This window comes from Myripristis murdjan, chromosome 4 (assembly GCF_902150065.1).
Source record: "Myripristis murdjan chromosome 4, fMyrMur1.1, whole genome shotgun sequence".
NCBI lineage: Eukaryota > Metazoa > Chordata > Actinopteri > Holocentriformes > Holocentridae > Myripristis > Myripristis murdjan.
In genome coordinates, this window is record NC_043983.1 from 27,850,656 (window position 1) to 27,872,320 (window position 21,665).

General features: G+C 42.4%; 1 long non-coding RNA gene across 1 annotated transcript in view; it reads right to left on the reverse strand.

Moving 5' to 3' along the window:
* The window catches only part of LOC115358097 (uncharacterized), a 90,996-nt gene that overhangs the window by 68,999 nt on the left and 332 nt on the right, over positions 1-21,665 (reverse strand). The window lies entirely within an intron of this gene.

Consider the following 21,665-nt stretch of genomic DNA (forward strand, 5'->3'; position numbering starts at 1 on the left):
TGGCAGGTGCTTTGGTGCAGCCTGGACTTTATCTTCAGAGTGGATGGAACTGACTCCTAAGGCTGACGTTCCACAGTGAAACTCTTATGCAATTAGCTACAGGTTTCAATTAAACTTTTACTGTCGCTATGTCACCACACATATACATGACATTGTAAAATGATGCTGAAAACCCAAGTTACAATATTTACTCGATGGTTCTCCTACAGAACTCAAACAAAACTGCATGGAACTGAAGCTGCACCACTGAAAACCGGCCTAACATAAAACGTGGTGAGGTTTTATCTCACAGTATTGATTTTGACAGTACTGACAGTATTTTTCTTTACATTGACAACATTTCTTCGCCGTGACAATTTCTATCTGTGGTGATGACGTTCAGCTTGCACTGCTGACGTTTCTACCCTGTGGGTGGTAGTTAGCTATATAACACACAGCACATTCATACCTTACGTCAACTTGCCGTTTTCTTAACCCAGTACAGATCACATCTTTTATTACACCATATAGCCTGGGCTCACAATGGGCAAACAACTCATATTGTAAATATTGTAAATGACAAAAGAAACAGAACAGTCTAATAAGTAAAAATTGCATCCCTTTACTCTAATGCAGCCTTTAAACCCATATCATGATATCATGATATCCAGAATCCAAAGCAATATCGAGTCTCATATCCCAGCACTGATAAAATGATGTATCCCAGACAATACTGATATAAAATCGATATGTATTGAACAGTCCTAACTGTGTCACCTTCTTTATCTTTCTCTCACCCAGTAGTCCTGTCTGCCTTCTTTCCATCGTCCAATAAAGTACAAACAGCAGCAACATCGGTGAACATCAAGCCTGAGCATCACCATCAAACTACAATCTGAGGAGCTTGTTGCATATAGAACACATAGGATCACATGTAACATATAGGTACACACACACACACACACACACACACACACACACACACACACAGACACCTGTCAGTCAGTCTTTGAGAGCAGTTTGTGTTGTTGTTGGTAAAGTCTGACATTGTGCCTCAGCCGCTCTAAGCCTATTACTGTATTCTCTCTCTGCTGTTCACAACACACACACACACACACACACACACACACACTCGCACACACACACAGAGGTGCTATCACTAAGACCTTATTCAATAAGCCTGGCATATCCTCCAGCCATATCGCACATCATTCTCCCTGCAAACACACCCTCTCTCTCACACACAGACACACACACACACACACACACACACCGACACGCATACACACACACACACACACACACACACACACACAGTATCTGAATCTTTTTTTCTTCCTGAGTGGTGTTGTCGACGCTGTTTGTTGAGAGTATCATTTACAGCCAAGGTGTTTGAAGAAAGACACCTCTCCCGTGGCGTGATGTGTGTGTGTGTGTGTGTGTGTGTGCCCCTCTCTCTCTTCAGAGTGGGGCTTTGCTGCTCCTGACACCGTTATCAGCTCTAGTCGAATGTATTTCTTATCGAGGTAGAGGTGTGGAGGGAGGTGGAGGGGGGATCCGACGACCGACAATACAAGCTTATCAAACGTCCTCAGCCCTGATTCGGCCTGTCACTCAAGACACACACGCACACGCGCACACACACACACAGACACTCACACAAAAACAGACAGACAACGGGCCTTTTGATTGATAGATGGCTTTCCCAAGAAATAGAAAGCTGGGATCAACATCCTTATGGTCCTTTTTCCTTACACTCACTCATGCTACGATGTAATGTGTGTGTGGAGATGTGTGTGCGTGCGCGCACGCGTGTGTGTGCGCGAACATTCCAGAGTAACAAAGGTGGGATTAGGGATGCATTAGTTGGCCGTGGAGCGAGAGGCCTGTCAATAACAGCAGCCAGAATAAACCGTGAAACCTCGATAAGAAGACAAAGGCCAGGACAGATAGCAGCTAGCAGAGACAGAGAGAGAGAGAGAGGACGAGAGAGAGAGAGAAAGAGAGAGAGAGGGATCAATAGAGAGGGAGGGGAGGGGCATGAGAGATGGATGGAGAGGGAGAGAGATCGATATAGAGAGAGGAGAGAGGAGAGAGAAAGAAAGTTTTCACAAAGACAAACTGCTAGTGAGAGCCTGGGGAGGGATGGAGGGAGGAAAGGGTGACAGTCAGTGGGACGGAGGAGAAGGAGGAGAGAGGCAGGGGGGTAGGGGGAGAGTGAGGATGGATGGAGAGAGTTGGGATGTATGTAAAGAGGAGTGGTGGAAATACTCAAGTAGAGGTACTGTTACTTTACTTAAGTAGAAGCTAAAGTATGAATGCCTGCCTAAATGAAAGTAAGAAGTAGCTCATTCAAAATAAACTGAGTAAAATGTACCAAGTTACTTTTTTTTTTTTTTAGAAACAATATCTTTGTTAGATGAGAACCTTATGTTCAACTTTAAAATTCACTTAACTTTTCAATAAAATAAACTTATTTCCACTATTTTGTCAGTTCGGTCTTATTGCTCTTTTTGTGATTACATTTCTGTTTCTCTCCAGTTCCGATGACCCTTCGCCCTACAACGATCAATAAAGTTAGATCTCAATCTTTATCTTCGAGGAAGAGTAAGGAAATAACTAGAGGAGGGAGAAAGAGAGATAATGCCACAGAGGAAGGTTTAGAGGATGTGCTGAGATAGGGGATGGAGAGCTGGTGTCTAATGAAGGAGCAGAAAGAGGCCCAGAAGCCCTCTGATGCATGTGATAATGTCCTCTTTTTTTTTTTTTAATCCAACCACGCCGTGATTTCAAGAGCTAAATTCAGCCCAGGAGACAGGAAGTGACACACATCCTCCTCTGTAGCTGGGCACTTTGCAAACTTCACCCTGATGTGGTCAAACATGTCATTTGGCGCAAATCAGCTCTGGTCTTCGCTGATCAGTATTCAGTTAATCAAAAGTATTAAGGTTATGATATTTGAGCTTTCATTTTACATTTTGTACACCTTTGCCGCAACATGAATCCCCCATAATCCTCTTATCATGCAAATGAGTTGCGATGATGGTATGAGGGGACAGTGTTTCTGTGTTTTTTCTAAGATTATTTTACATCAGTTGCTTTAATATGGATGTGTGTTCAGCGATATACAGCTACATTATTTTATAAAGGTAAAAACAGAACAAACTGACCCTTCATAATAAAACATACTGTTGTGTCAGCAGTGCTTCTTTGATGGTATGTAGTCTACTGTGTAATAAGCCATGTCGATTAACACTTCAGTCTCTAACATTATCTAGCAAGCCAAGTAGCCTTACATTATTTATTTTATTGGATAGTAGTAGAACAATTTCTTTAACATGTGCCTGACTTTCAAGACTTGAATGTTTTTGAGGTCTGTATAGCTAGCTAAGTTGCAGTATATGCTTACTGTATATATGTCAAAGATGAAAGGAAGAAAGTAAATTATCATAGCGACAGCATTCCAAATTTACATAGGTGCCATTCACGTTGAAGTCAGTGGGACAAGCTTAAAAATATCCCACTAAAAACCCCCCTATACTGATGCTTTGAACTTTGACAGGACTGAGATCCCACTACGTAACAAAACTTCACATCAGACTTTACATCCTAGCATGTAGCTTATCATAAACCTGAGCTTTAGCTAACAGTAACGGCATGATGTTAACATTAATGCCACACCCAAAAATAGATTTACATAAACCAATATAACAAATAATCAACAATCCCCACACTTGGCTGCATGGTAACAACCTGTTCAACTAGCTCATAAACAGAAGGATGGCAAACCCATTACTCACTTTATCAGCTGGGACAGTTTCCAGACGTGGCATCGGCTTGGGCTTACATGCTGCACAGTGACGTAATATCGAATCATCAATACACCGCAATACTTCCTCTTGTGATACATTATCAATACACTTTTGCCAAGTAGTGATATTTACACTGATGCATATATGAGTTTCTATGTGACATATTTGTTCCCTGCCTTTAGGTATTTTAACTGGAACTGTTCGGTTCTGCCATGTTCATGTAGCACACATGTAGCACACACACACACACACACACATACAGTATATAGTGATGTATCGTAGCTGATTATCTTACAACATAATGCATATCACGTATCATGATACTGTCATTATCAGAGGTAAAATATTGTGATAGTATTGCCGTTGCAGCTTAACCAGTAATTCCCGCTGCTAGTCCTTCCTTATTTGATATGTGAACATGAATGTCAGCGACAGAGCGCAGGGTTTCAGCCTACCCAGAATTCCTTTGGTCATATTGTGTCTGATTTAAAAATGCATGACCTCTCAACAACTTTCGATAACTACATCAGAGTGATGCCATGACCAAAATGTCATCTTCCCTCCTGGCTTGTCAGATTTTGTTTTTCTAAAGACGTAAACAGTCTTATTTTTGCTACAACTGGGCTGAAAACCATCCAACAGTATTAAAATTCATGTATCAAATTCTTTCACCTCTCGTCTATGAAACACACCTCTCTCTCTCTCTCTCTCTCTCTAAATTATGCCATATTCCCAACATTCCTGGATTAAACGGAATCCTGATATTTACCTGATAGAAATGCAATACTTTCCACTTAATACTGAGGCAGAAATGCCATTAACAAAAACATTTAAATTCAGAACTAAAAGCTTATACATGAGCAGAGCGAGGCTTCACACAGCTGTGCGTGTTGTTGATTTCGCAGATAGGAACACCAGTGCACATGTGACTATAAAAGCCTTGTCTCTCCATTCAATCAACAGGCCTCCTCCAAGGACGGCAGAGATGCAACGGCCTTCACTGCCTCATGCCAGAGGAAGTGCACTTTCATTACTGCCTGTACCTGAAATTCAGAGAGAAGTAAAGCAGCTGTACTGCTGGTGTCACTGGATCACAATTAAAGAGCCTTAATCAGAAAGCAATAGTTTAACTCATCTGTGGATGTGAATCCTTAAGGATCAGCTTTAAAAAAAGAGAGAGACTTTTTCTTCCATTAGAGAGATGCCACTGCGTCACAGCATGGTATGTCAGTCTTCCCAGACTTCTTGTGATCACATTAGCTCAGAAAGTGAAGGGACATAATGCTTCAAGGTCACCGCCCCAACCCTGATTTAAAATTGCATGACTTTTCCATAAATTTTTAAAACTACATCTGGGTCTGCCATACAACACAACTGAGAGGAGAAACAATTAAAGAAAAAAAAGATGAAAAAAATTTTAAATGAGATGAGATAATCTCAAATGCAGCTTCACTTTTTGGTTAAATACACGTTGATTATATTGAAACAAAGTGGATTACTGCAACAGTGTCACAAAAATTAGGCTTGATTCAAGAAAAGTCTTGGCAAGGAGTCAATTTTTGTTGTCCACACTGGAGGAATTTATCTACTTTTTTAAAGACGTTTTGTGGCTGGAAACTGGGAGATATGGACAAAATGGAATATGATCAGGATATATCTTTGACCAAAAACCTCAATAACCATACTGCTAGGATGACAGCTGTTTTTTTTTTTTTTTCAAAAGACATTTAGACACAAGACCTTTTTGATAATAAAACAATCAGTGCAGGCAAGTAAGTTGACCCAAACCCAGGAGCAGAGGCAGGCTGCACTCAAGCATGTAAATATTTATTAACTAATGCTAGAAAGACCGAAAGACGAGGATCACAGGCGCAGAAAACACAGGAATGACATGCGCATGGAAAGAACTCACACAATGAACCGCCAAAGACAGAAGTGAAAACAATAATTAAATACATTAGATATTAACAAGGAAACAAGACACACCTGGGGAAGGGGCTGGAACACAAGACAGGGGAAAACAGAGGACCGGCTGAAGGAAACACCGGGGAGGGAACAGAACAATCAGAACTAATAAGTGACTCAGGGCAGGTGTGGGAGGCTGGGCTGGGCAAACGAGACGGACACAGAGAGGGCACAGGAAACCACCACACCAAAAACAAAAGGAAACACTGAGAAAACGAACAAAAACCAAAGGAAACACTGAGAGAAAGAGAGAGCAAACAGTGTCCAAACATAAAGTCCAAAAACACAGAGCCATGACATCATTAGTAATGTGACCAAGCAGGTAGAGACAAATAAAAGCACAGCTGTAACAGTTTAATAAACTCAGGAAATGGTATCCCTTTAGTGTCACAACACACACATGATATTTCAATCCAAAATTCCAGAGGTCTCACACCAGGATACTGATATAACATTGATATATTGTCTAGCCTAACTTGTCAGTCGTGATCACACAACTTGTTTGGCAATTTGACTTAAAATGATGCATGACACACAACACTTGGATTCTTGAACAGAAGATGCAGCGTAATCCATGTGGCAGAACACGGCTGTACAAGGATGGAAAAGGAGCTAAATACCTCGCCTGTACGCTATTTATCATCCTGCCAGAGACATGCCATCTTGAATTGTTGGTTGAAGAGTGGCGGGCTCTCAGTCACAACAATCCTACAGAGGCTTGAACCAACAACAGCGGGGCGGCGGGCAGCTGTGGGTGGGGGTGGGGGGGTGGGGGGTGGATGAGGGGTGGGGTGGGGGGTGTAATTGTTTCACCGACTCATTAATTAATTTCCCTCCTTCAATTCCACTGGAAACACTACATAGGTCTGGGAGGTATAGGTAATGATACAGGGGGACAGGCATGAATAAGGAGAGAGAGAGAGAGAGAAAGACAGAGCAGGCGAGAGACCTAGGCAGAGACAGAGAGAGAGAGAGAGAGATTGCATCCTGTTCCCGTCAGCACGGCAGCGAGCAGCTAGCTGTCACACAAAGATACAATGAGGCCCGGCAACAAACAGCCACTTAAAAAAAACAGCCTGGCAACAGAGAGCAAATTCAATTAGAGAAGTAATTAGTAGATACAGGGCCAGGCAGCGGGCTGCGGCGACGCCACAACACAGGAATTAATAAGCGCGGATAGGAGGAGGACGCTGTCGTAATTAAGAGGCAATCACCTATGTCAATGAATACCTAAAAAAAACACGGCACCCCAACGCAAAACTATTAATTCAGTGATCAAAAAATATTTCAGGAGATGATTAATACAGCAAATTCATTTTAAAAGACTAATTTCTGGAAAGATAGCAAGACAATTGCACATAATGTGCTCCGCCTGGCATTTATATTGCTAATTAAATTTTTTTCGTTCTGATAATTTGTGGAAGCATTTCTCCTCGCTCACTCTCTCTCTTGTGTGTGTGTGTGTATGCGTGTGTGTGTGTGTTTGCCTCTTCTTGAGTTATCAGTTGTGAGCCCGCGGAGGCAGCGTTGCAGCAGCAAATACAGTCTGGAGGCTGTTGAACAACGCTGTCTCGCGCTGGCTGACGGCAGCGAAAACGCCTCCTCACAAAACTGCATGACGACGACAACAACAAAAATAATTAAAAAATAAAAATCCGAGAGCACAGAAAACAACACAAACTTGCTGCTTGCTCTTTCCTCTTCTGCAACATCCCTCCACGTATTTACCTCCCCTCCTTCCCCCTCCTCCTCAGATACAAAAGACACAGCAATTAAATTAGACGATAAGGATGTGAAATAAATCAGCAGGTTATTGATTGATTTGTCTCTCTCTTGGGGCGGGATGTGTGTGTGTGTGTGTGTGTGTGTGTGTGTGTTTTGCGGGGGGGGTTTGGGCGGCAGCAGCTATCATTTCAGACCAACAGCTTCTCTATCGCCACATAATTACTCTGTTTCTGTAATCCTTCAGATGAGACACCAAGGTTTCAAACACACACATACACATACACACACACAAACGCAAACACACAGACGCACACACACAGTGTAGATAAAAGAGCTTTTCTAAACACACATACGTGGAACCGCGCAGAGACCGAGGGATCTGAAAAAGCTGGCGAGGATTAGAGTATCATCAGAGTGCATGAACAACAAGCTGGTGCAGTGTTTGTGTGTGTGTGAGTGTGTGTGTTTCTGCCAGGTCGCTTTGGTGTCGAACAGGCGGGCGACTGATGTGTGTTTGTTTGTCATCGAGGCCGCGTTGCCGTCGCTGTGGAAATCCTGAAGCTGTCTGGAGGTCATTTGTCAAAACAAAAAAAACTTTATCGGATGTGAGGATGTGAATTCTTAACCCCTTTAACTTGATTTTTCCTTAAACTTCCCCTCATGTACTTTCAAAGTTGGAAAAAACATTTTTTTTTTCATATTGTGATACAATGTCCTGTGTATCTGTATCTGCTGGTTGCACTGCTTCACTGAAGTTACATCATGCTTACGGAGTGTAAGTATTCAACTATTCAAAGCCAAGATGCTGGTGCATTATGGCTGCAGCATTACAACAAACAGAAAATATTTCGATGTCTTGTGCATCCTTTTATACACATTTAGGCCTACCTGTACCTCAGCAGGACTTACCTGGGATCTTCACTGTAATTTGAAATAAAGTTCTGTGGGTTTAAACAAAGCTCCACCATGCAGGATGTATCTGTAATGATGAATCACTCATGGGTAGAGTCGATGCTTGGATTTTAGAGAGTGGGATTGGCAAAGTTTAAAACCTAAACTAAGCAACACGTGGGTCCAAATGCATTACATCAATACTGACTACATATGCAGGTCCATGCATCAGCAACAAGAATCAAAATGCATTATCTGCAGTTTCATGCATCTATTACTAAAAAATGATTACTAGTGAAAATTCTTATTCATGTTACTGAATTTCTTGTAACAAAAAAAAAAAAAAACAAATGGTGCAAATCATCATCATCAATAATGAAATCATTTGGTGAAAATTCTTGTTGCTGTCATTGAATTTATTGTAACAAAAAACATGCAAATCATCATCAATAGTGCAGTCATTTAAGTATATTCTCAAAATCAAACATCAAGATATTTTTGATCGAATACCTCAATATCAATATTGTGATGATACTGTAGAGATGACTTTCATAAGGTCTTTAATGACAATATTATGACCATGTAGGTAGAGGCAAATAATATACCAACTAGAGCTGTCTAATAAGATCAGAAAAAAATGCAGCCTTTAAAACCAAAAGAATATTTATCCCATACCATATGAAAATATCCAAAATACGACAATATCAAGCTTCAGATCAATATAATATCAATATACCACTCAGCTCTATCGTGATCTTATGTTGAGCTGCACCACATTTTGCACAGCCTACCTCTCAACTGTCTCAAGGTTTTGAAACCTCTTTTTTTTTTAGCCTGTCTCCTTCTAGAATAGGTGGATTCATTTGGTTGGTGTATTTCATTGAAACTATTAAGATACAATTTTACTAAGGTACAAGACATCCTGAAAGCTCTATTGGAACCCAATTTCCCCTTGGGGATCAATGAAGTATTTCCGATTCTGAATGCACCTGTATGAGCAACTGACCTCTCTCTTTAGCAACAGATGAAGTAAAACAACAAAGCACTGAGATGCCTGTAACCTGAGGAGTTTGTGTTTTTGATGTAAAACTGCAGCTAAAAACTATTGGAGAGACAGCTGCTGCCGCCACTGCCGCAGTCTGCAGAGAGAAATACCTTCACATTTTATTTTATCTTCTATAAGGAAATGAAAAGCGGGGGCCTATGCCGAGGGGGGACCGGCTGTGATGATGAGCCGAATTTCCAGCTCCAGATCTTTGAAATACAGATTTAGTTTCTCTGCTCGGGTTAAAAATAGAGGGAGATCTCCATATGCAGAATTTACATATTCATCTGCGACAGTTGGGGTTATTTGGAGCCCCATTTTGGAGTGATGTGAGGGGAAAATATCCACTTAGCCATATCATCTCCGACGATCGGGACTCATAAGCCTGGCAATAGGCTGAGAGGGGAGGATAACACTAATATGGCCTCAGATTTCTATGGGGGACTAGTTAATGCTATTTACCGAGGAAGGTAGATGATCGACTGGGGAGCATAGAGGAGAGGGGAGGGAAGGAGACGGACATTAAGTGGCCTTCGGAGTCTGTGGCCGCTGCTTAAAGAGCCAATTACCAAGCTAATGGAGTTAATGCCAGAGATGAGATGGGCTCGGGAGATGAGAGAGGAGTGAGGAGAGAGAAGAGAGGGGAAGCCTGACACCAAGACAAACTGCAGCGGAGGAACGATTAGCGCTGCTTAATCTGATGGGCAAATCATTAAGCATCAAACACACTGTAACGCATTGGGAGAGAAAACATACAGAATGGAGAGGCGAGGAGCTGTGCCGTGCACCCACTGAAACACACACACACACACTCACACTCACACAGATGCAAGCTACAAAACACACACTACACGCAGGACAAGATCTGTCTCAGTTTCAAGATCCGTCATGTGAGGCTACAGATTATAAGTGTGATCTCCGGGCTTATAAACGATTTAGCCAATTACCGACGTTATCTAAAAATGCTTTAATTTGCCATTCAGCGCTGCGACAGGGGCCCTCCGAGCCATCAATGAGGGTGATTAGAGCCCAGATTGCGGCTTCGAAAGGCCTCAAACATCTGCTGTCAGGGTGACTTGGAGACGTCAAACCCCAGGAAAAAAAAAAAAAAAAAACTTCTCCTCCTCTTCAGAGCCTATGGCATCTGATTAGGAGAGAGGACGACAGAGGAGAGGAGAGGATTGGAGAGTAGAGGAGACGAGAGGAGAAGAGAGGAGACGAGAGGAGGCAGCAAAGGAAGGACCTGACTTGGTCGGCTGCCAGATAGCACAGTGTGACAGGGAAGGCCCATCTGCGCTTCCCGACACTCAAGATGGCAGATGTAGAAGCAGATTGATTTTCATTCAGCTGTCGTGATACACAAACGGAAACACACACACACACACACACACACACACACACACACATACACACACACACACAATCACAGTGTTTGAGAGCTCTGTCAAGTGCCTGGGCTGCTGCTGGCTTGTCGGTCTGCCAAGCTGCTTCTTCCCTTCCTGTCATTTCCTCATTCTCTCTCTCTTTCTCTTGCTCTGTCTCTCTCCACCCTAGTAGAATCTGAACGCCACATCTGGCGCTCAAATTAAATCATTTACAGTCCATAGAGAGAAGCGGCGTTTAGTGACAATACAGCCGGTAGGGAATCAGTGTGTTTTCTCTTAGCTCTGACACCATCGTCTCCTCCGGCATCTGATTAGATGTCGCCGTGTCGCCGTCAAGCTGCACGGGACGTGTTTGCTCTCTCTGTGTTGTAAATACGAAGGTTGGAAAATGTCAGGGAGGGGAGCTGATCATCTGGCGGCACCACCTCTGACACCTGCACTCCTTTCTCTCGATGTCATCGGTCCCATCTGCAGTCGGTTTGCTCCGGCCAGGTTCATTTTGTTTGGGGATGCAAAATGGTGCAGGTGAAGGCTCCCGGTAGGAGAGTTGTCAGTGATATGTCACTGCTGCGAACCAACTGCAGTGCTGGAGTTTTTGTGTCACTTACTTGAACTGGATATTTACAGGGTCGCTTATGAATTTGCTTGAAATCAGTGGTACAAATGCGAAAAGGACCGGTATGGAAAGATAAAGTGAGTAAGCAATGCTCTCCAGTCCAACAATAATCACTGTAAAGGTGCCCTTGAGTAAAACACTGACCCCTGTTGGAGCTACCACTCAATCTTAATGTTTCTGACTTTTCCATGACTATGATGATGGATTTCCATTATCTATATAAATATAACACAATCTGTTTTGACCAAAATCTTAAACCCACTTCAGATTCAGGGGTCTTGTTAATGTTTATTATTTTGTTTCATTACACAGAGGAAGTGAAGTTAATACAATGGATTTTTTTTAACTTGAGGCCAACAAAAAGTTCATGATATTCCATGACTTGTCTCATGGACTTGATGGAGACCTGGTCCCAGTGTGAATGTAATTGTGTGAGTGTTAAAGAATTGGAAAAGAGCTAGTAAGTTTCCCCAGATTAAAGAAAAACATGTTAAAAACAATGTGAACAATGTGCTGACATTTCATGGCCTGTGGGTAACCTATTAAAAACCCATTTTGCAATGTCAAAAATGCACGAGCATCAACAAGATCTTAAAAAGAAACCCACAATGGATCTCGAATTAGGAAAAACAAATCGGCTTTATCTCCTGACTGGCAGCCATGCACGTTTGAAATGACACTAAAAGGGTTTAAATGGGTTTCACTGGTTTGGCAAGGTCTTCAGACTTCACACCACAAAAGGTATCATAGCAATTCCAGTAAAAAGAACAAAACGCACGCTTTCACACGACAACTGCTGTGTAAGACGTTGGCCTGACAGTCCCAAAGTGAACAAAAACAACCACTAGGCCTTCTGTCGATCAGCGAATACCAAAACTAATAAAACATTCCACTCCCTTGCTAATCACGTTCCGCTGCCATTTATGGCTCCTCCGTGAATGGCGGATTTAGAGGCTTAATAAAATCATAAAACTTTTCTCATTTCTTTAAGGATGCAGAAACGTGTTGGTTTGGAGATATCAGGGAGGCTTCATAGAAGGCCATTGACTTGTAGCTCAGCCTGGGAACGGTCTGACTTCTGTGAAATCCCCATAAAAATGATGTGGAGAGAGACTTGTGGTCATCCATCATTATAGTCAGACAGCACAGGCCTTTGTCCTGCACCGGCCTGTACTGGACTGGTCTGGCTGCTGGAGAGAGACCGCGTGTGTGTGTGTGTGTGTGTGTGTGTGTGAGAGAGAGAGAGAGAGAGACAGTTGAGATAGAGTCAGTGTGTGTGTGCATGTGTGTGCGTGTGCGTGTGTGCAAGAGAGAGAGGCAGTTGACCTGGTGTCAATTAGGAGCCCATATCGTTCCATTCCCTGGGGGCGAGGCCGACTCTGAAATGTTAAATCATTTCATTCACATCCAACTGATCCTGCTGTTTCCCCCGTCACGTCGCCTGTGTCTGAAAGAGCCCGCTGCCTGCTGTTCGCTAGACATTTTCACTAAACTGGATGAAAGCAGTTTGAATATGGCTACGACACTGGAGCGATGGGAAATTGAGAGAAAATAGAGAACTACTGGCTTAAGGAATCTGTTAAATGTTTGGGCAAATCGCTATTTGATCAATTTATCACCGAGGGGCTGCAATTTCACCTGAGTCTGGTAATCATTTTGTTTATTTAGCAGAGGTGAGGGATGTAGTGGATGGTAAATCCATCCCAACTTTGTTTTGTAACACACTTTATCGCTTAATGAAGTGAATTCATGGTATCCACCTTAAAAACAAACAGCAAAAAGGGCTTCCAAAGCGGCACAAACATAACCAAAATAAAAACACTAGAACCACCTAACTATTCAGGCAGCTGATGCAAGGCTGCATCGAGGCACTATTGCCTGTTCTACATGTCCACAGGTGCCGCCAGTCAATGTTCACCTACTGTCATTATGCTGTGCTGTCTATTTTTGCACTTTTGCAGCTTTAATAAATGCTTCGACGCTGCACAAGTTATGTACTTCTAATCTCTGTTTTGACTATAAATGCATAGTAAACATCATACGAAGTATCAAACTAACTTGAGTTAAATGAAGATGAAGTCTTTAAATGGGGGGTGGGGGTGGGGATGCTTTCCCAAAAGTCAAAGTGATTTATCTTCATGCTGATGGTTGTTGCCCTTTTCTGATCATTAGCTGATCTTATCATTAACACTACCTCATAGCTGGATGGTATAAATTAGCTTTGCATAATAACCATGGCACCATGGCACAGTTAAAACTGAATTTACAGTGGTGAATCTCAGCACGGTTCTTAAGGGAGGCCTGGTGATGCATAAATAAACACACTAAACAGTAAAGCAAAATGTATGATGAATGAGATATTCATCAATGAGTGATGAATGCTGGGGAAAAATTGGCAATGTTCCATCAAATGTTCCTTTTGAATCATGCAATCACGTGCTTATAAACACTAGAAAACTGCATGAGGATGCTGATGCTGCATTATGTCTGAAGGATTAATGAGTTAATAGCTCGTGTCCATTCTTGCTGCATCCTGTTGAGACAGTAGAAAACAATTGTTCTTGAAAAGGATGTGTCAACAACTTTAAGTGCTGAAGACATGGTCATGGAAACTGTTGTAATGTAATGATGAATATATTATGTCCAAAGAGTAGGCCTACTTTCACTGCTGGAAAAGCCTGCATTTTGTGACAACTGTAAGTTTCCCCAGTGTAAGCATGCATTTTTCATATTGGCATAATACTGTCCAAAAAACAATACACACTGGCTTTTTTATGCATGTGCTTCGTGGTATCCATGTATTGCATGGTTTTTCAGAAATGCTTGATCCCTTCCCACATTTCCACACACAAAGCTGATGTACCCCTTCTCTGGATTTGTGAATGGGTCTCACCAAGGTGCGGTGGCTCTGCAAGATTTCTTCTGCATCTTCTAAATGATGTAGAAATTTTGTTTTTTACAGGAGGCACAGGAGGAATCATTAAGTTATACTTGTGTTTTACACACATACCGCCCACAACAGACTGATAGACAGTGGACCAAAAACTTGTGAAATGTCCCTTTAACCACACAGTAACAGTAATTTGTTCATGTCATTTAGCATGCAACATGGATGAAACCCCAGCACAGTTTCTACAAACATAAAGAAAAAATATTTAAAACTCAGCTGCTGGGCTTTATACTGAAATTTACTTCCATGAAGATGCTCATCTAGTTTGTCTGATTGCACATACACATGTAGAAAACATCACACACACTTAGGCGTTGTTAAACTTCATGCAAATTCTCAAACTGATTTAGTAATAAATCCCATATTTCCGATCATTGTTTGTTGGTGGCAGACTCCAAATCAGCTTTTCCATAAAATCCTCTCTGACAAAATGTGACAAACTATTGTTGTTCTTTGTCTCCATATCACTCTAATCCTCTTTCTCTCTCTCTGCTTCTCCCATCCCTCCACCCGCACTCCCCAACCGCAGGAAACAGCCTCAGTACTGACCGCCATGAACACACACACACACACACACACACACACACACACACATATAGAGACACACCACACACACAGAGCTATGTGGTCTGGTCCATGGGTCTTACTGGGGGGCTAAGCTGTGTGGTCATGTCGTGTGTGTGAGTGTGTATGTGTGTGTGTGTGTGTGTGTGTGTCCATGTTAAATGGGGAATTGGCCTGGGTGTCATTGGGTTTTGGATGTTGGGCAGTTTGAATGTGTGTGTGTGTGGGTGTGTGTGTGTATGTGATGGACTTGGCTAGACTTAGAAGAAGGTTAGCTGGATTTGGCTGTAATGTGTGTGTGTGGTGTGTGTGTATATATGTGTGTGTGTGTGTGTGTGTGTGTGTGTGTGGTGAGGGACAGAGGGAGGTTGGCTACTCATGGGCTCATTGGCCAGTGCGGAGGTTTCTGTGTTTGCATCCATGTGCATGCTTGCATGTGTGTGTGTGTGTGTGTGTGTGTGTGTGTGTGTGTATGCTTGGCTGTAGGTATGCTACAGATCAGTTTAAGCCTTATAAACCTATTGTTGTGCAATAAAACCATCCTCTCTCATCTCTTATAAACTCTTTGTTTGATGGTCAGTCCACGAGCTTGCTCACGTGTGCACACACACCGAGGTCTGCGCTTTGCAAACACACTGCCTCAGTCCAACAACACCAAACATGAATCAGTTTTGAAATTACAAGATTACGGCAAAACGCATACGTTTCTTTAAGAGGTAGTCATGCATTTCAACATCATTCAGTCGGGTTTCAATTGGTTTGAAGGGGCCTAAGGTCATGAAATGGACTCAGCAGAAGATTTCACACAGCAGCAGCAACATGCTGACAGTCCACAGGGAGAAGACAAATGTCTATCTCATGCACTGGCTGGATGATGTATCAATATTATATGGATATTATGATAAGAGACGAGGTATATCATATCCACATTACAAATTAATGTCTATCAAAATATCTCTTGTGTAAATAACCTATAAAAGCACCAAACGTCATCCCTAATATGTTGTCGCAATATTAAAATTGACGTATTTGGTCAAAGATATTGTAATATTTCATTTTGTTTGTTCATATTGCCCATTCCTTCTACAAATGTCTGATGAAGTAATAATCCATGGCATTTTCAACTAAGCAAATGTCAGTTTTTTTTTTGTTTTTTTTTTTATTTCCCATTACCAATATTACACAGTAATGATTCCCCTTATATCCAGTTCCTGAAAGCTTTTACACTTTTGCTGTTCGGTCTTTCTGGCGAAAAAAAAAAAAAAAAAAATCCTCTGCTGCACAGGAAGTGATGTGATTTTTAAAGCGTGTTTCATAGCTTCATCTTTTGGCATAAAGATGGGTAGTTATCATGAGTAGTGATAGCCACTGTAACAGATGAAGAAAAGAGTGCCACCTTCAGAAACCCAAACCCCATCAACAGAAAAACCAAGGAGAACAATGTCACAGTCCTGCTCACACTGTTGGATCGACAGGAAAGTGCAGTGCAGACACACCACAGTGATGAGCGCTTAGCAGCCAAGATGGAGACAAAATGAAGAAAAACCTGGATGTTGTGGATTACCACATAAATATGACAACTGAGCATAAAAACAGAGCTGTAAGACAACAAATGATTCTGTAATGGCATGTTTTGTCTTTTCTGTCCATGTCTGAAGTTTGTTAGCATAAAAATGTGCCCGAAACTGCTGATAAATCTGCGTGTGCATTCTCAGAAGAATTCTGGAGATGCGGCTGCTGTGAAGTCTCCTCGTCAGTAAACTAACGCTCCTCTGATTAAAGTGGATTTGTAGCTTGTTGCGCTTGATCAAAGCCTAGCTGATATCAGAATCGCAGACCAGCTAAGCTCTTTGAGCCAAATCCATAATAATACTCCTACACCACCCACAACAAAGAGACAGCCAACACAAGTAAATAAATGTAGGCAGAAAATATCATTTGAGGCCCCCCAATCTGAGTGAAATAATACCGCCAAATAAAACTGCCATAATTGGTCAGAGAATTAGGTTGATAAAAGATGGGACTTGGACAGTAAATCCATTCAGCTCATCTGTTTACTATTGGGGCTTTTGAAGAAAGTGCTGTTTGTCCTTGATGCCACTTTCTTTAATCATAATGAAGGAGAAAGTAAGCAATTTGGGATTAGTGTCACAAAGAGTTATGGATTTGTAAAATTATTTTCCTTTAGTTTTATCGATTTTAACAACAACAAAACAAAAACAAGCCAACAAAGTGAAAAGCACTGGGTTTCCAACAGACAACGGCATTATGATGCAAGATGCAAGTTTGCATACTGTAAGTGGATTTATTGTGAAGGCCGGCTGTGTACACGATGGCCGAGGCTGCATTTTAACTGCGGCTTGAAAGACGATTTTACCACAGACACTGTACAACCTTTTGTCTCTGTAACCCATTTCAACATGACACGCTCTTCACTGCAAAGGCACAGCTCTCTGAAAGTGATGCGCACAACTTCAATGCTCTATATTCCCCCCTGAACATTAACCCTCGAGACAGCTAACACTAATGTCTAATAATGTACAAATGCACAATAAAACAAACAGAAATGCACATGCACAATCTGCCATCCGGTCCACATGTTCGCCTCTCCTCCACTTTGGGAGCGGAAAAGTTTTCTCCGTCAGCCTCTAAGTGTCTTGCCGTCAGCTATATTCCCCTCCCTCCCTCCTATCCCTCCATCACGTCTTAATGTGCTTGATAAAACATCAGGCGTACAGGGAAGGGCACACAAGACGGATGATGTGCTTTTTGGACCGAAACAGGCATCAGCGAAAGGACGAGGATAAAGGACTGAGTCCGCTCTGTCTGTCTATCCGCCGGCCTGTCCGTCCACTCACTGCATTAAAACCGGCCGGCTTCTTTTCAAAGCTGGCCACTCTCACCGGACCACTGCATCTCGGGCCTTTTGTCCTGTTACCCCCACACACACACACACACAAATTCACACACACACCACCATCACCACCACCACCACCACCCAACCACCAACCCCCGCCTCTAAGCCCACTGCTGAGTGTCTGTAATGGCCCAGACGGGGAAGAAAAAAAATGAGGGAAGTGAGAGAAATAGAGGAATGGAGCAAGAAAAAGACAGAGAGAGAGAGAGAGAGAGAGAGAGAGGGAGAGAGAGAGAGAGAGGGAGGGAGGAAGTGGAGGGTGAAGGAGGAAGAGGACAAAAGGGAGGGAGAAGAAAATGAAGGAGAAAGTGGCGGAGAGAGCAGAGGGAGCCGCGGGGAGAAAGGAGGCCGAGTCTTTAGGAGGAAGCCAGGCGGCACTAAGCGTCTCTGTCGCTGCCCAGTCAGGCCTGCCTTCCCCCTGGCCACGCCACACCACCGCACCCCCCACCCCACCCCACCCTACCCCACCCTCCAACGCACACACCACCACATCCCACCCTAACGACACGGCGGTCCTCTCTTTCCCTGCCACCGCTCCGCCACTCACGCGCACACGTACACACACAAACAGCTGAATTTACTTCACTTGTGAGGACTTTCCATTTACTTACATTAAAGCTGCTGCGTGCAGTATTTTAAATCCATTAAATCATAATCATATTAACCATGAAACTATCAATAGGAAGATGCATCTGACATCGTGAGCTGCTGGGCTGGATTGTGCGAGAAATCTACCGAGTTGCTTTATGGCACAAAACAGGAAGTGGGCACTGCTCTTCCAGTGCAAAGAGAAATAATGCTTTTGATTGTTGGATTTTGGAGGTCAGTCAAGAACGCATAAGTGCATGTGTGTTTTCAAGCTACAAGACGGGGAAAACATAGACGTTTGATAATGCTAACAAACTTGCTGATGTCAACAACAAACTTTAGAAACAACTTTTTTACTTTGTAAATTTCATAGAGAAACTATTGTATTGATATGAAGATTGGTGTAAAAACATAAGATGATGAAAATCAAACAGTATTTCTACAAGCCCACAATATTAAAGAAATCATATTATTATTAATGCTGACAATGTGAATGATCATGTAAAAACGATGTCAAATTGTGATGGAAAACGCTGAAAAAATCTCTCCAAAGTTCAAAAGTAGGAATTTCGAGTTGATACATTTCAAGTTATTTTTCCTACTTGGAAGTTAGAAATATCAGGTTTTCAGGCAGAGTCAAATGCAATATAAAGTTTTCAGGGTTTCTGGCAAAGGCTGACGGTGCAAGCTGTGAAAGGCGAAAGGAGAAAAATCACTGCTACCATGCTTATCATCTTAAAGCAACAAAACACGCCAGTCACCTGTTAAACTGTAAGTGAGTCAGAGAGGCTGGTTTTCATCTGCCGTCCCTGACCAGAACTTTAAAAGGCAACCGGAAATTACAAAAATTAAAATGTTACAGAGAAGTAACTCAAGTGATACGATGACACATAAAAGGCCCAACGAGCGGATACTGGCAAGCAGACCAAACACTGTACATGTAAATATAGCATGCATGAGATACTAAAGCAGAGCGCACACAATATTAGACGATAGCAGAACAAACACACCTACGATAAAAGCACATATATGACATGAAAGCACGGCGTACACCGTATATAGAATGGACAATGGCACGCACTGACTGAGATAGAGGCACATCCTAGAGACAAGCAAGCAGGACAAGACAGTTTTTAAGATGCCGGCAGAAGCAGCAGCTGCAACACTGATGTACACACGGCTGATTATTCAGAAGCCATATTTTAAGCTGCCCTGTGAAGGAATGGTAAGTGCCACGTTCTCTAGTATGAGCTGGAACTGACTTCCATTCCTGTGATGCCTTAACTGAAAACGCGGAGTGGGAAAAGGCACTTGAGAAATTCAGACCGGCACTAGCAAAATCACTGGTATGATAGAGACTACCAGTCATCTGCAGTATGGTCTCAATTGTTTAGATTAATTATACCCAAAAAACACATTAAATTGATACATTAATGTTAGAAATGATGCATATAGCACCTATGATTCCTATAGGATTGAAAAAAAAAATCATCATTTAGTCTACATCATCTTCTGGCTCTGTGCATTTGGTCCTCACAAGGACTGTTGTACAAAGAGCACACACACACACACACACACACACACAGCCAGTGGCCTCGGGACTAATTGCAAGATTGGAGCAGATTTTCTAGTTCAGTTCAGGGCTGTAATTGTGAGGAGAGCAGGGAGGAATGACAGGGCTTCAAGCTGAGAGGACAAATCGCCAGGGGCCACCGATTAGACTGCACTGATGTACACATGTACACGTGTGTGTGTGTGTGTGTGTGTGTGTGTGTGTGTGTGTGTGTGTGTGTCTGTGTGTGCATGTGTGTGTCAGGGGGTAAGGGGTTAAGCCAACCATCTCTCAATTTCAGGTTTCCGTGGCACTGACCTGAAACTGCCACACACGCACACACACACACGCACGCACGCACACACACACACACACACACACATACACACACACACACACACACACACAGATTGACCCCACTGTGCCACATACACATCAATGAGGCCAGGGTTCAAGATTACTTGTGCCCTCTGCCAAACTGTTTTTTTTTTTTTCACCACACAAAGAAAATCACAAAACATGAGCATTTCATCGGTGACAAATGTAGCATCTCCTTTAATTTCTATCATATCCTTGTAAAAAAAAAATGACAAAGGTTGTGACAGACAAACCTAAAAAAAAACCAGTGAGGGTTTTCCCTCGCTTGGTACTTCAGCCTCATGTTTGGTCTTTAAGGTTGTAGGAGTACAAGAAGCAGTAAAGGAAGCAAGAAAGGAAACGTTATATGTCCAGGCTTGTCAAAAACCCCCGTCACAATCCAGGATCCTGTTCCACACCTCACGACTCACTGTTGGCCTGCAGAAACCCTGAAAGTGTTTGAGTTTCTTTTTTTCTTTTCTTTTTTTTATAGGCAAAATAAAATGAATTGAGGTGCAGACCTTTTCACTCCTTTCTATGTTTCATATACTGATATACTGTATACTGATTTTGTTTGTTAAATCATTTTGTATTATTGCTTTGAAAAGTTAAGTAAAGAGTGTGGTTATAATGATAACAGGTGTTTGTACTAAATTTGCCCTTTGCCTATCAGGATAATTCATTTTCAATTATGACTAGGCTAAGAAAAAGTACAAAAATAAATAACTATTAAGTGAGGGGGGTGTCAGCTGAATCCCAAGAACACATGAGAAAATGAATAAATAACACTCTCTCCCCCCTCAGCAACCAAAATGCCATTGAGCAAGGCACTGAATCTTAAATTGGAACAGCACTCCCAGTGGCCACCAGTGGAAAATGATCCAATGAGTGTGAGTCACTGTGTGTACGTGAAGTAGCTGAATGCTGGAGAAGAATAAACCTGCTACATCAATTTTTCTTGGGTAAAATAAAAAAAAAAAAAAGCGTGATGCAACAAAGTGAACTAAAGAAGGAAATGAAAAATGTATATACGGTTGATGATTTCTGGTAAAGTCTACACTGTCAAGGCCTTAAAGAGAGCAGAGGAGGAGGGATCAGTATCGACCCATCACTCTCCCTCTCCCTCTCTGCAGGTGCCTCATCACACACAGCAGGACAGAAGGGAGAGATACTGTGAAGGAGACAGACGCACACACACATGCACACACACACACACACACACACACACACACGCACACCTACCTTACACTGTGCAGCACCACATGCTTTATGCTGTCAGACAATCTAGAGTCTGTATCAAAACACTGGCACAGCCACCG